The sequence below is a fragment of the Canis aureus genome, chromosome 6 (genome assembly GCF_053574225.1).
Source record: "Canis aureus isolate CA01 chromosome 6, VMU_Caureus_v.1.0, whole genome shotgun sequence".
NCBI classification, from domain to species: Eukaryota; Metazoa; Chordata; class Mammalia; order Carnivora; family Canidae; genus Canis; species Canis aureus.
Window position 1 is genome coordinate 32,635,150 of NC_135616.1, and position 13,861 is coordinate 32,649,010.

Genomic DNA, 13,861 nt, shown 5'->3' on the forward strand with positions numbered 1-13,861 from the left:
GGAGAACAAAAATGATGGAGAAATAGAGAACAAACTCTTGTGTCTCTTCTGATAAAGCCACTTATCTCAATAGACCAGGTCCCTCCTGCCCTTCATCTAATTACCTCCTAAAGGCCTCATTTCCAAATGCCATCACATAGGAGTTAGGGCTTTAATTTATGAATATGGGGGAAAGACAATCACTCAGTACATAATACCCATCTTGCTTGGATGGTGTCAGGGGGCATCTGTTAGAAAGCCAAAACTTTCACAAAGCCCCAGTAGTAATGAGACCACCTTCACTTTTTTTTTTAAAGATTTTGTTTTAGAAAGTCGGGGAGGGGGTAAGGGGAGGGAGAGAATCTCAAGCAGACTCCATGCTGAGTGCAGAGCCTGATGCAGGGCTTGATCTCATGACCTTAAGATCATGACCTAAGCATTAATCAAGAGTCACATATCTAACGGGACTGAGCCTCCCAGCCACTTTCACTTCTGTTTGTCAGCAGAGACTACGTGAGATTGGGCAGCCAAGGTGGCTCAGCAGTTTAGCGCCACCTTCAACCCAGAGTGTGATCCTGCAGACCCGGGATAGAGTCCCACGTCAAGCTCCCTATATGGAGCCTGCTTCTTTCTCCCTCTGCCTGTGTCTCTTCCTCTCTCTCTCTCTCTCTCTCTCTCTTATTTGTCTCAAACAAATAAAAAAAATCTTAAAAAAAAAAACTACATGAGATCAGTGATGAAACACATTTACTCTTTCCAATCAAGAGGTATCACGTACTGTGGGATACCTGGGTGGCTCAGTGGTTGGGCAGCTGCTTTCCCCTCGGGTTGTGATCCGGAGATCTGGGATTGAGTCCCACATCGGGCTCCTGCATGGAACCTGCTTCTCCCTCTGCCTGTGTCTCTGTCTCTCTGTCTCTGTCCCTATCTCTGATGAATAAATCTTTTAAAAAATTCTGAAAAAGAGGTATCATGAATATAAGTTATATAAGTACATCTGTTAGAAGACATTGTCAGAATGAATTAAGGAAACCTCACCCATCTATATGCTGTCTACAAGAAACTCACATTAAATATAGCCTATAAGCATGTTGAATGTAAAAGGATGGAAAAAATATTATGTAAATATTAAAGTAGAAGCAAGTATTAGTACCTGATAAATTAGGTGGTCCACTAAGAAGATACAGCAATCTAAATATTATTGCACCAAACAAGTCACAAAATATGTAAAACAAAAAAATCCACACTTCAGGGAGTGTTGAGATATGCTACCAAATCAGTTGTTAGAACAACCAGGCAGAAAATCAGCGAGGATATGGATAAATTCCACAGCATCATCAATCAACAAGGTCTAACTAGCATTGATAGAGCGTGCCACCCAAGGAGAACAGATAAACATTTAAGTTTCCACAGAATTTAAATCCCCATAGATAACATCCTGGACCATAAACAAATTTGAGCAAATTTAAAAGAATATATATATTAGTATATATATTAATATATAGTCATTCTCTGACCTTGGTGGAGTAAAACTAGAAAGGAGTAACAGGAAAATCTCTGAACACTTAGGAACTAAATATCTTGCTGAATATTGTATGAAATCATTTTTTTTAAAGATTTTATTTATTCATGAGAGACACAGGGAGGCAGAGACCTAGACAGAGAGAGAAGTAGGCTCCCTGTGGGGAGCCCAATGTGGGACTTGATCCCTGGACCTGGGATCATGCCCTGAGCCAAAGGCAGACACTCAGCTGCTGAGCCACCCAGGAATCCCTGAAATAATAAATCTTAAGAAAAATAGTATTTTGAACTGAATGAAAATGAAAATACAATTTATCAAAATAACACAGCTAAAGTAGTACTGAGAGGAAAAGTCATAGTCTCAATGCTTATATTAGGGAAGAGGAAAAAATATTTCTAAGCCCTCATTTCACAAACCTAGAATAAGAACACAGTGAATAAACTCAAAGCAAGAAGGAAGGAAATATGGAGAATAATAGAAATCAATGAAATTGAAAACAAAGAGCTAGTTCTGGGAAAAGATGAATAAAACTGACAAATATGTAGCAAGACTGACAGAAAAGAAATTAACAGTATCAGGAATGAAGCAGGGTGTCATGATAGGCCATGAAGACCTCAGAAAGACAGTATGAAATTGCCACAACCAGGTATGCAGACCTATATTTGACAACTTAGGTGAATTCCACTGGGTTTTCAAGAACACAAACAGATGGACTGACCTGGTATATAGTTGATATTTTTAGTAATCCTATAACAATTCAGGGAATTGAATTTTTAATTAAACAGCTACCCAGAAAGAAATCCATAGGCCCGTGTGGTTTCAGAGGAGAATTTTATCAAATATTCAATGAAGAATACCAAGGAATTTTTTGAAATCTCTTCTAGAAAGTAGAAGAAGGAACAGGTACTCATGTTAGGCCAGTTTTACCCTAATAACAAACTCAAAGCACAAAAAAACTATATGAAGAAAAAGAGCGCAACATCTCTCATGAACTTAGACACAAAGGTTCTCAATAAAATTTTGGCAAATTGAATCCAATGATTTGATGACGTGGGGTTTATTTCAGGTATGCTAGATGCTTTCCTTCACCAGTTCAGATCTTCAGTGTCCTCATACTTCCCCTGTTCCTTCCTTGAAAATCCATCTCTCAGCAGTGGATAGATGGAGTGCTTACGTATCTGGAGGTCACATTTATTTTCCCAGTTCAATCACTATTTCAGCCATATCTGAAAGATAGGGAAGAAATAGCATAGCTCTCTTAACATAGGGGACTCAGGTTTAAGTGAAGCAAGAGGGAGATGACTTTTGTGCAAGGACTCACCCTCTCCTGTGTCTCCCTGAGAGTCTGGAATTGTCTATTTCAGGTGGCTGGACCTACTTGAAGACCCAGCAATATGGAGTGTCCATATTGGCATATCCAGAAACTTCTGGAAGCTGGTATTTATCCACTATTAAGTTTATGGTACTTAATTTTGCTTTTCATTACAGTTTGAGGTCTATCCTGATGATGTAGTCATTTTAGTCAACTTCTAAGAGAAGCTTATATTGTATAGCCCTCTTTTGTTGTTCATCCATGGTGGCTTACATGAAGGCCACATTTAAAGACAGAGGCTGGAGGAAATTCTTCCACTCCTTCCCCTTGCTTTATCCCTTTTGCAGACAACATCACTTGTGAGCATTGGAGACTTAGGTCAGTGGCATCTCCCACATCTAAAAATCAGACAAAACTCAATAGCGTCACTCTTTGAAGAGGCAACGTTCACTCCAGTATGATGCCTTTTCTTCCAATGCTGAGTAGTTACCTCTACTGCCAAGAGTTCTCTCACCCAAAAAGAGAGAATGACAACAGCTGAGTACCTCATTCTCAGCCCTGAGGCACATGCCTGCTTATTCTCCCCAAGTACCAAACCCAGCATTCTGACACCAGCCTCTGGGGCATCACTGGGTAAATGGAAATCTTTCATCGTGTTTTCCTCTGAGAAGAGAGATGGTCCCTGAGCAGTGATTTCTGTTCTTCACTAAGCCTGACTTGAAAATTAATTGGGCTATAGTAAATTTCTTAACAGGAAACAATCAAATTTCTTCCTCCAAATTCCTTTAAGAAATTTAAAAATGTAGATAAAACCAAATTAATATTGCAGATGGGGGGGATTTGTATACATTTCAGGGCTTTGGGGGGAAACTTGAACAATAATCAGGTTTGAGTCCATATTTTGAAGAAAGAGGATGTAGAGTTCTGGGGAGGATCCATTCACCCCCTCCAAAAGCATAGGGGAAGGAGACCTCTCTGAGGTGCTGGTGGGGCAGCAGACACCATGTTGTTAAGGGAATACAAAAGAAACTTGTCACATGTCTGCTTGGATATATCTGAGATTTGGATGTCAGAGCACTAGTTAAGGTTTTTATTCTATTTTTTTTTTTTTTTTTTTATGATAGGCACACAGTGAGAGAGAGAGAGGCAGAGACATAGGCAAAGGGAGAAGCAGACTCCATGCACCGGGAGCCTGACGTGGGATTCGATCCCGGGTCTCCAGGATCACGCCCTGGGCCAAAGGCAGGCGCCAAAACCGCTGCGCCACCCAGGGATCCCTATTCTATTGTATTTTTATCTTCAGTTTTCATAATATGGCCAGCCCCCCCCCCCCCGCCCCCCAAGAGAACATAGGTTCTAGTATCATGAGGCAGAAGGAGACTTTAGAAGGTTATTTCTGGTCTTTTTACCTGCAGCAGTGCAACAGGCATTGCCAGGAGGAGGTGGCGGCAGGTCACATGTAATCCTGATTGATGGACAGGCCTGCCCTGCTCCGTTTCCACTTGAAAGATGATATAATAGGCAGATCCAGTCAGGCCCTTTGGGACTCACAAGGAGAGAACTTTCTTGTGGAGTCTCATGAGAGGCTGGGAACGTTTTCTTTCTTTCCCTGAGAGTTGACTGCTGTAACAAGTGAAAACCAGGAGTTTGGATAATCACTCCCAGCTGTCACCCCCTGACCAGTGGTCTTTCCTTCCACATCTGTCTGTGCAGCCTATTCTTCATCCTTTCTGGTGCTCTGAGTTTCTTGGCTTGAAAGGTGGCTTATATCTGATACCACAGATAATACTATTTTGGGATCTGATCTTAGTTTAACGTCTTGTCATCATTTTGGTAATTTAAAGATGTAAACTTTGAGTCATGCACATGTGTATTTACATGTAATAGGTCCTGACCCACAACACAAGTAAGCTTACATCTAATTCTACACATACTACTTCATACTCGGGTGATTTCTTCAACTTTGGCCTGGAGGTGGCATCTTTAAAATGTGTCATGGTCAGAAAAGAATGGAAACCTGCACAGCTTGAGAATTTTTCCACAAAGCCATCTGAAACACAGCAAAAAAGAAAGTTTGTGGAATAATTCATGTTTTGGCATACAACTTTGTAGTTTATGCAGGTGCTTTCATGCTTTTATATTGACCGTTTCCCATGAAAAATCAGTGTGGGAGGCAGGATGTGTTTAGTCAAAATTAATAATGAATTTGAGTTTCAGAGAAATTAAATAGCTAATCTCAAGTCTCATTGTTGGAAATTGCCTAGTTTATCCAACTCCTTATTTCACAGTTAGCATCTCATCGTACCACATCTCCACTCCCTTCTTACAGCTATGTACTGTCAACAGGGGGATGAAGACAGCTTGGAAAGGGCTGGAAGGAGCCATGTGGCCTCAATTTTCACCCTCATTGAAGAATGCTTCTATGACTGTGCCCTCTTCTAACTTCCCTGAAGGAAAAACAGAAAAGACCCAGGGTATCTAGTAGGCCAGGAAGAAATCTGTGTTAGCCCCATGTGTTCTCTCCTGATACCCAATTTATTTGTTTTCTGTAGGTAACACCCAGCTTGGTACAGCACTCAGTACAGACCTCCTAAGGAGGAAAAAAACTGTTAGAAGCACACTACAGTGTTAGAATTCATATCATAGTTTCCCCCAGAAGCTCTAACATCGAACCTTATGTAACTCCAGATCCTGGGAAGACTAAATTGTTTGACATATGGATCTAAAAAAATGCTTTACATATTTTAAGTGAAATAAGTCAGACAGAGAAAGGCAAATAGTGCCTGATCTCATATGTAAAATCTACAAAAGCCAAACTCTTAGAAACCATACATGAGTAGTTACCAGGAACCTGGGGATATGGAGGAAATTGGACATGTTCGTCAAAGGGCACAAACTTAGATCATGAGATGAGTAAATTCTGGGCATCTAAAATATAGCATAGTGACCTTGGTTAATGATATTGTATTACATGCCTGAAATTTGCTAAGAGTTTAGATCTTAAATTTTCTCAACACAGGCACACATATACACAGACACACACAAATGCTCAATATGTGAAGTAATAAAGGTGTTAACCAACCTTTAATCTTCATGTAATTACTTTACAATGTATCTATATATTGAGTCATCACATGTTAGACCTTGAAGTACACAATGTTATTGGTTGATTACATCTCAATAAAGCTGGGAAGAAAACTATAAAGCCCTTTACAGATTGTCAGATCATGCAACATACATTGGATGTGAATCCAGGTTTTGGATTCTAGACTTTTTTTTTTTTTACATTAAAAGGTTTAAAAATAAAATTAAAATTAGCATATGAATACATAATCATTAAAAGTGTCAAGATACAGATAAGTATATAGAATTAAAAAGTTAAAATCTTTTTTAAAAAAAAATGTCTGTGATATTCCATAGTATGGATGAACCATGATGCACCCATTGAATTTGGCACAATTTTTTTTCCAATATGACAAACCATGTAGTAATAGACATTTTCACACATGTCTTCGTGTACATGGACGTTCATGTTGGATAGATTTCTAGAGGAAGAATTTCAGAATCAAATAATAAATTCACAAGTAATTTTGATAAATATTATTGCCTCCTAAAACATTGTATCCATTTATAATATCACTCATTTCTCTTATTCCTATGAATACTAGATTTTTGTCAGCATAAAGAATTTCTGCCAAGATAACGCAGTTGGTTATAGCATTTTTTCCTAAGACCTAGAGTGATGGTTTCTGTTTAATTCTGTCAGCAGAATCTATAAAATGGGTTCATCAATCCTACTTTAGGCAAGTTGGGATGGCCAAAGAGGGAACAAACATGGTATGATTATTACATATTATTATGGCAACCCAGAGTTGAATCACAATCACAAACATGGCCTATAACATTGTTTTCAACTCCTTAGAGGTGAAATTCTTCTTCATCCAAGTTTGTTTGTTGATGGGATATGAGTTATAAAGCTTTCAGAAGCATGGAGGCCTCACATGCCCCCATCTCTACCCATATTCACACAGTGATGGACACAGCTTCACAGAGCAGTTTGCCTAAGTGGGCCTGCAACACCCATCTCAATTTACTTGGATTGCCCTGTGTCCTGTGAATGAACCCCCATTCTCCATGTGGAGTTTGCTGAGCACCCACACTCAAAGTTCTAAATAGGACCATGCAGTCCTCTTTAAGAAATGCTAGAATAGGCTAAAAAATGCTGGTGTTAGATGACTGCTTCTTACCCAAAGATGTTAGCATATGTGACCATAGTCACGAATGGGGCACCACAGGTTGCTCTGAAATTTCATGTAGAAGCCTTCTGTGCTGCAGAGGATTGTGATGTTCCACATCCTCACGGAGGGGGAAGCTGGATGATGTTTGTTGAAATACAGTTTGAGCTTTCACAGAGGGAACACTCTAACCAAGACCCTTGATACGATGGATGAGGCTGAGGATCCAGTCCATTTTCTGCCTGGGGTGGACCCTAGGAGTGCCGTCTGTTGTTACCCCCAGAAAAAGTTCAGTGGTTGATGAGATAAGAGGTTTTCATGTTAGACCATCAGCAGTTGTTCACAGAGCATCTGACTTGGGACCAATCTTGTGCTAGATGAGGGAACTGAAGGAAAAAAATCAAACACTCCCTGCCCCAGGCTACTTAGCCTGAAATGAATGGCAAAGAACTTAATGTTTTGCTAGAATTGGGTTACTGGCTTCTTCCGGTGGCTGCTGCTCTAGTTGAAGTGCTGATTTTCTTAAATTCCTACACTCGGTTTGCAGTCTCCTTTTACTCTCAGATAAACACACTGCCATAAAATCAGTCTCTAGGTAGCTTACGTTTGAAAGCCTCCCAGAGTCCACCCAGTCACACATGGTTTAAAGTCCAAATTCTCAAACGCTTTTGATTCAAGGGTGTGCATTCCCTTCTCATCACTCTCTAGCCTTGAGCTCTTACTGCTTTTGTGCTGACATTTGTTCCTTTTTCCACATTCAATTATTTGCAGTTCTTCCAACACCTTCCATTTCATTTTTTACTGGAGAGTCCTCACCTCAAGGGTTACTTAAAAACATTGCCACCTCCCTGAAGCCTTTCATGATTACTTTCAATAGCGATTTGACTCTGAATTCCTACGAGCATTGGTTTGCAAGTCTCACGATACCTAACATCACGTTGCCTTATGCACAAGCACTAGTAGAAGGTAAATATCCAAAGCACCAAGATAAAGTGGTATTCTCCATTGTATCTTCTTCCCAGTGGTAGTGACTGGTCCGTTCTACAGGGAAATATTAAATAGATCAACTATCTTTAAAATGTAGGAATTCAGAGAAGGTAGCTATCAGTCTAAGTTGAGGTACTTAGGAGAGTTGTCAACATGAGACTGGCTTTTTCAGGATTCCTCTGTGTGGTCAGCCACCCAGTGTCCATGTTTGTGGGATTGTGTCTGGAGGCATTTAAAGTCTCTCCTAATGTACTTCCGACAAATGTAGCCAGAATCCTTGTCTTCTAGACTTGGCATTTAATGTTATAGGGTACTGGATGGGATGTGTTTGTGATTTGTTTGAGGCCACAGCACAGCTGCATAACATTTTATAGGCCCATTTTATACAGTGGGGTTTCTCATTTTCAAAGAGACTCATTAAAAATCTTATTAAGCTATTATCCTCAAGGTGATTATGCAGCTTAATTACAAATGCTTTCTTCGTGGGCAGGCTTTTAGGCAGAGGACCATTCCCACCATCACAGAGCATTTTATCTTTTCCTCTCAAATATAACAACCTAAGTTTAACTTTTGCCTTTTTCAGAAGAAAAAAATCTCTCATGACGTTTGCTATATGTGAAGAGGAGAATTCATTTGTGGGAAAATTATAGTCTCCTATGCATTTATGAAAGATTTCTCCTCTAGTGTATCACGTTTCAGAGGGGGCAACTGTGGACTTTCCATATACTCAAGGGTAGGTACTTTCCAGAATGTTCCCAATGCTGCCCAGAACATTGCTCAAGTCTATGTTGATCCAATGGCAGCAGCAGAAGACAAGTCAGAGAGCATAGTAACATCTAGCCAAGCTTTTGGCTGTACCTCCAAGCCAAAGCATTGGGAGGTAGATTTCTAGCAGTCTTCAAGCACATTCCTGCCTCTCTGTGCCTTTGTACTTCTTGTTCCTTCTACTTAAGTATTCTTCCTTGAGACACCTGCATGGTTTACTTTCTCATTTCATTCTTCATTCTGTGCTGACATGACCTCATCAGCCAGTGCTTTCCTGACTACATAAAAATACATTCCCGGCCCACTCCTCACCCCATCCTATTTCCACAACCTCACACTTTATTCCATTTACCCTAATTTCACAGTACTCACCATTTGGCATAATCTGTATTTGCGTATTTTTATTTTTATTTTTTGCTATCTTCATCTGTTAGAAGTTAAGCTCCAGAAAAGCAGGTGGCTGGGTTTTTTGTTTTCATTTTGTGTTGTTGTTTCTTAATTATAGCATACCTAGGGTTTAGAAAAATACCTGCCGCTCATTAAGCACTTAATATATATTGAATGAAAAGGAATGTCCTTGAAGACACTAGGAAATAATGTATTTTTAGTGCAAATAATTTAGTGTCCCCCTTTCCCTTTGCATAATGGGAACTGGAAGACAGGGGAGGAGGTGTAACCCCCAAGGTAGCTTGGTGATCAGTAGTAGAGCTGGGACCTGTCCCTGTGGCTTTAACTTGCAGATCATGCCCTGTACCACATGACCAACTCCATAGTTAAACCTTTTGACAAGAAAAAGGGAGGAAAAAGCTAGGTTCCTTTTGAGAGAACAAAATTAAGATGGGTGTCAGGGGGTTTGATGATTTTCCAGGGCAAAAAGCAGGTCCCACATTACTGAGGACCCAGGGATAAACTTGTATGTCCTCAGTGTATTTAACATATAGTGGTGATAGTCTTGTAACCAAAGCAATTGAGCAAACAGGAAACATACTGAGAAATCAATATCTCTTGCCGCTTAATAACGACATATCATTTTGTAAAATGGAATGCCACAGCATGGTGGCAGCTGATGCCATTTGTTCTTGATGGTGACATTCTGTGTAGTATAACAACACATCATGCATAGTTAGCAGATGTTCTCTGAGTCCTTTCTAACAGGTTGATAAAAAAGTTTACCAAGAAACATAGCCTGTTTTGAATGGCTCGGTGGAATCTGCTTAAACTCAAGAAGCTGTGACTGTTTCACACAATGGTCTTCTAATAGATCTCATTTTCTTTGGGGCTGGCATCAAGCTCAACCCAGCCCTGGCAGCCCTACTGATGCGTCTGTGCAGCCAATGACCAGGTGAATCCCTGCACATGCACTCTCCTTCATCTGTGTGGTTCTGGGGCCATTTCTATGCCTGTAATCATCCCCTTCTCTCTTCTTGCCCATTCATGTCTTCTCTGTCATTCACAACCTCATTCAAATGCACATTGGACCATTTTCCTCAAACTGACTCCATCATTCCTTCACTCTGCTGCTGATTCCCCTATCACACATTCCATAGTTCTTGTGATCCTGTTATGTTCCTCTCCATGCTTGTTCATGAATGTTCTTTTGCCTTCATGTCAATATCCACTGTGCACTGTGGGGAAGGATGGAAGGAAGGGATGAGACTGTCCTTCTCTCCAGGAGTTGCCAAGCTTCTTGTGAAGGAAGTCTATCATTTATGAATTAATGAAAGGACAATTAAATCATAAATCATGGGGCAGCCTGGGTGGCTCAGTGGTTTAAGCACCTGCCTTCGGCCCAGGGCATGATCCTGGAGTCCCAGGATTGAGTCCCACGTAGGGCTCCCCGCATGGAGCCAGCTTCTCCCTCTGCTTGTGTCTCTGCCCCCCCCATCATGAATAAATAAATAAAATCTTTAAAATATCATAAATTATGGAGCATTGATAAAATGTTTCCCTCGCATGCGTGGAATTTGGTGTCTAAATTTGGATTTAAACCTTTTTTCCATGATTAGCTATATAACTTTGGACAGGTAACTTATTCTGAGATTAATCTTGGCCTTATCCCAAAGACCCTCACTGCTCTTGCACCTCTAGTTAGATCCTGGTTCCCCAAGGGCAGGAGCCCCAGGCAGTTTGCCCGATTCCTGTTACCATTGGAGATGACATGGGGATAATGATAAAGGAGGGACCATTGCTGATCAAGAGTAATCTGAAGGGCACCAGGGAATCCCCTATACTTACAAAAGTTTTTTCCAGTTGACTCCTGGAAACACACCTTAGTCATTGATTCCTTTGACCTAAGCCACTTGGATCTTTTTGAGGATTTTTTTTTTAAGTATGTGCATGAGTTAGAGACTCTTTGGTCCATGATACAAATGGCTCTGCCTCTGGCCTGAGGCTTGTTTCCTACAGCACTGGAAGGAAAGGATGGGATTATGGGGATCTAGAAAGGCAAAGGAAAATCATTTCCAGTTAACAGAATTTCTCTTAATTCACAATTTTGTCTAAAACTGTTCCTACGTATAAAATTGCTTAAAGAATTGCATGCCCTGCTTTGCCCTTATATTAGAATGAATGAGGAAAAAAATGCTTACGTGTATTTGGGGGTTGTGAACTCTTTATTCTAAGAATATGTATTTAAAACAAATTTTCTTATAAAAGGTTTAGTAGTGTTTTCCACGTTACAGAAATGTGAGCCTTGCTCAAATAGAATCCATAATCGGCACATGACAAAATCACTCCCTGAATATTTACTGAGGATTTGTCTCAGAAAATAACTGGCTACTCTCAACGCAAGGTGTTCAAATGATCCAAAACAAATTGGGTTTCCTCTCTGAAGGTGTGGATGTAATGCAGCATGAAGGATGATGGGGCTCAATCTAGTGTAAAACCAGCACAGGCAAAAGGGCTCAATAATTTGTTACCAGGAAAAATCCTGTCACTGCTGATGATTACATTAAAATGAAGGCCCGCATTGCCACTGTTGGTGAAATGACTTACCTGCCTGCTCCTGTCCTCCTCCATGTGTGCTAGAACATGGGATGGACTTTTTCCCAGGTTTGGGAAAACACACACGGAATTGATTTTCTCATAGTGTGGACATTTCATTGCAAATCTCACAAGGACAGGGATTGCCCCTCACTGGGGCCAGAAGCCCAGCTATCATTTCTAGAGAACTGGAAGAGAAAGGATTGTGTCACAGGGCTTTTCCAAACACACCCTCTCTCTGTCACCTTGTGTTCTCTTTTCTCAAAACTTTCCTATCAACCTCTGACATGTTACTGGGGCAGGGGAGTGGTCGGCTGGGCTCACAATGGTCTGGAAGTTAAAAAAAATACTCATGCTGAAATAATGCGACATTACTTAAATTTTGAATATTCTTCACTGTATTCTCAAATGTGTTCCTCCCAGTGGCTCTGTGAATTAGCCAGGCAGGAAGAAAATGATAGAATGTGGAAGATAGAGGAGGAACAGAGATCATCTTCCTTTCCATGCTCCCCTACCTCCCTTCCCTCATCTTATTGACACAGAAGGGAAACAACCCGCCCAGAGTCACACAGATTGGCATCAGATCTTCCAACTCAGACCAGGCTGTTACCACTAGAAACCATTAGCAGGCAAGCAGAAAAACAGGTAACTCATGTATTTAAATATGTTGATTAGTAGTTACTTGTATAGGGAGTCTTAGTTCAAAATTGCTATATGAGGTGCCTAGGTGGCTCAGTCACTCAAGCATCTGACTTTTGATTTTTGACTCAGGTTGTGATCTCAGGGTTCTGAGGTTGATCCCTGCATCAGGCTCTGCACTCAGTGGGGAGTCTGTCTGAGATTCTTTTCCTCTGCCCCTCCCCCTGCTCCCATGCCTGAGTTCTCATTTTCTAAAATCAATCAGCCTTTAAAAAAATGTTACAGAGTGGCTTAAATAAGAAATGTTTATTTCAGTTCTGGAGGCTGGGAAGTCCAAGCTGAAGGCAGTGGCAGATCTTATGCTGGCACTGGTGAGGACCTACTTCTGCCTTGTGGAGGTCTATGTTCTTCCTGTGTCCTCACGTGATGGAAAGCAGAGAGAGGAAGCAAGTTCTCTTGTGACTCTTATCAGGGCATTAATCCCATTAATGAGTATACTCTTCTCATCTAATTTTAATTACCTTCCAAGGACCTAATCTCTTAATATTGTCACATGGTGGGGTAGAGTTTCAATACTGAACCTAGGGTTGGGACCACAAACATTCAGCCTGTAACAGGTGATTTCAGAATCTCAAACAAGGAAGGTGAGGGTAGCTTTGCATTTTGAAAAAAAAAAATTGCTGGATGATTTTAATTCACAAACCCCTGTACCATTGTAGAGAAGGTAACATTTCTTCTGTCTGTATTTACAAATGTCTATCCCAAGATGTGTAAGGAAAAATGAATAGCAGTGTGTGTGGTGGTGGGAGGAGGGCTCACGTCAGGGCCTGCTGAACAGGCATCCACACAGTTGCTGGGTAATGGAGGCATTATGTGATGCTATAATGACTCTGTTTAAGTTAGGTCTCCACCTTTGGCTTCCTGGCTTCAGTGAAAAGAATTGGGTTCTTTTACTGGCCACTTATCAGCTCTATAGCCTTAGGCAGGTTACTGTCCCCCAGGGTCTTATTTGTATCATCCGGAAATTTTGGAGGGTAAAAAATTACCCTCATTGGCTGGCTTTGAAGAGTGTGTATGTTTGGTATGTGTAGTAGATAAATGGGATATTTGTCATATTCTGGCTTTCTGGAACTTCTTAACACCCTCACTATGAATGTATAGTCTTACTAGACCTTCTTCCCACAGAGGAAGCTAAGAACTTCTGTGCCAGCCCTCATGGCAGAAAAAAGCACAAGCTTTTCTTGAGTTTTTTTTGTGCATTCTTGAGATTGATTGAGAAAGGAGCAACCTGAGGAAGGAGATTATAGATAGATTCTATTATGTTTGGCAAAGCTGATGACTGAGCCCCAATTTGCTGTGATTGTAAAATCAAGTTTCTTGTTTAAAATTGATACTGGTGCTGGTAACGTGTGTGGTTGCTGTTGGTGGTTTGTACTAGTG

General features: G+C 40.7%; 1 protein-coding gene across 2 annotated transcripts in view; it reads left to right on the plus strand.

The window, feature by feature from the left end:
- Positions 1-13,861, plus strand: part of LOC144315680 (uncharacterized) — a 471,692-nt gene that overhangs the window by 115,146 nt on the left and 342,685 nt on the right. Inside the window, exon 6 of one of the 2 annotated variants that reach the window (XR_013381455.1) lies at positions 483-707. The exons of the other annotated variant lie outside the window; for it this stretch is intronic. The gene's annotated coding sequence lies outside the window, so the exon portion shown is untranslated. Of the gene's footprint in view, positions 1-482; positions 708-13,861 lie in introns of those variants that run through there. 2 annotated transcript variants of the gene reach the window in all.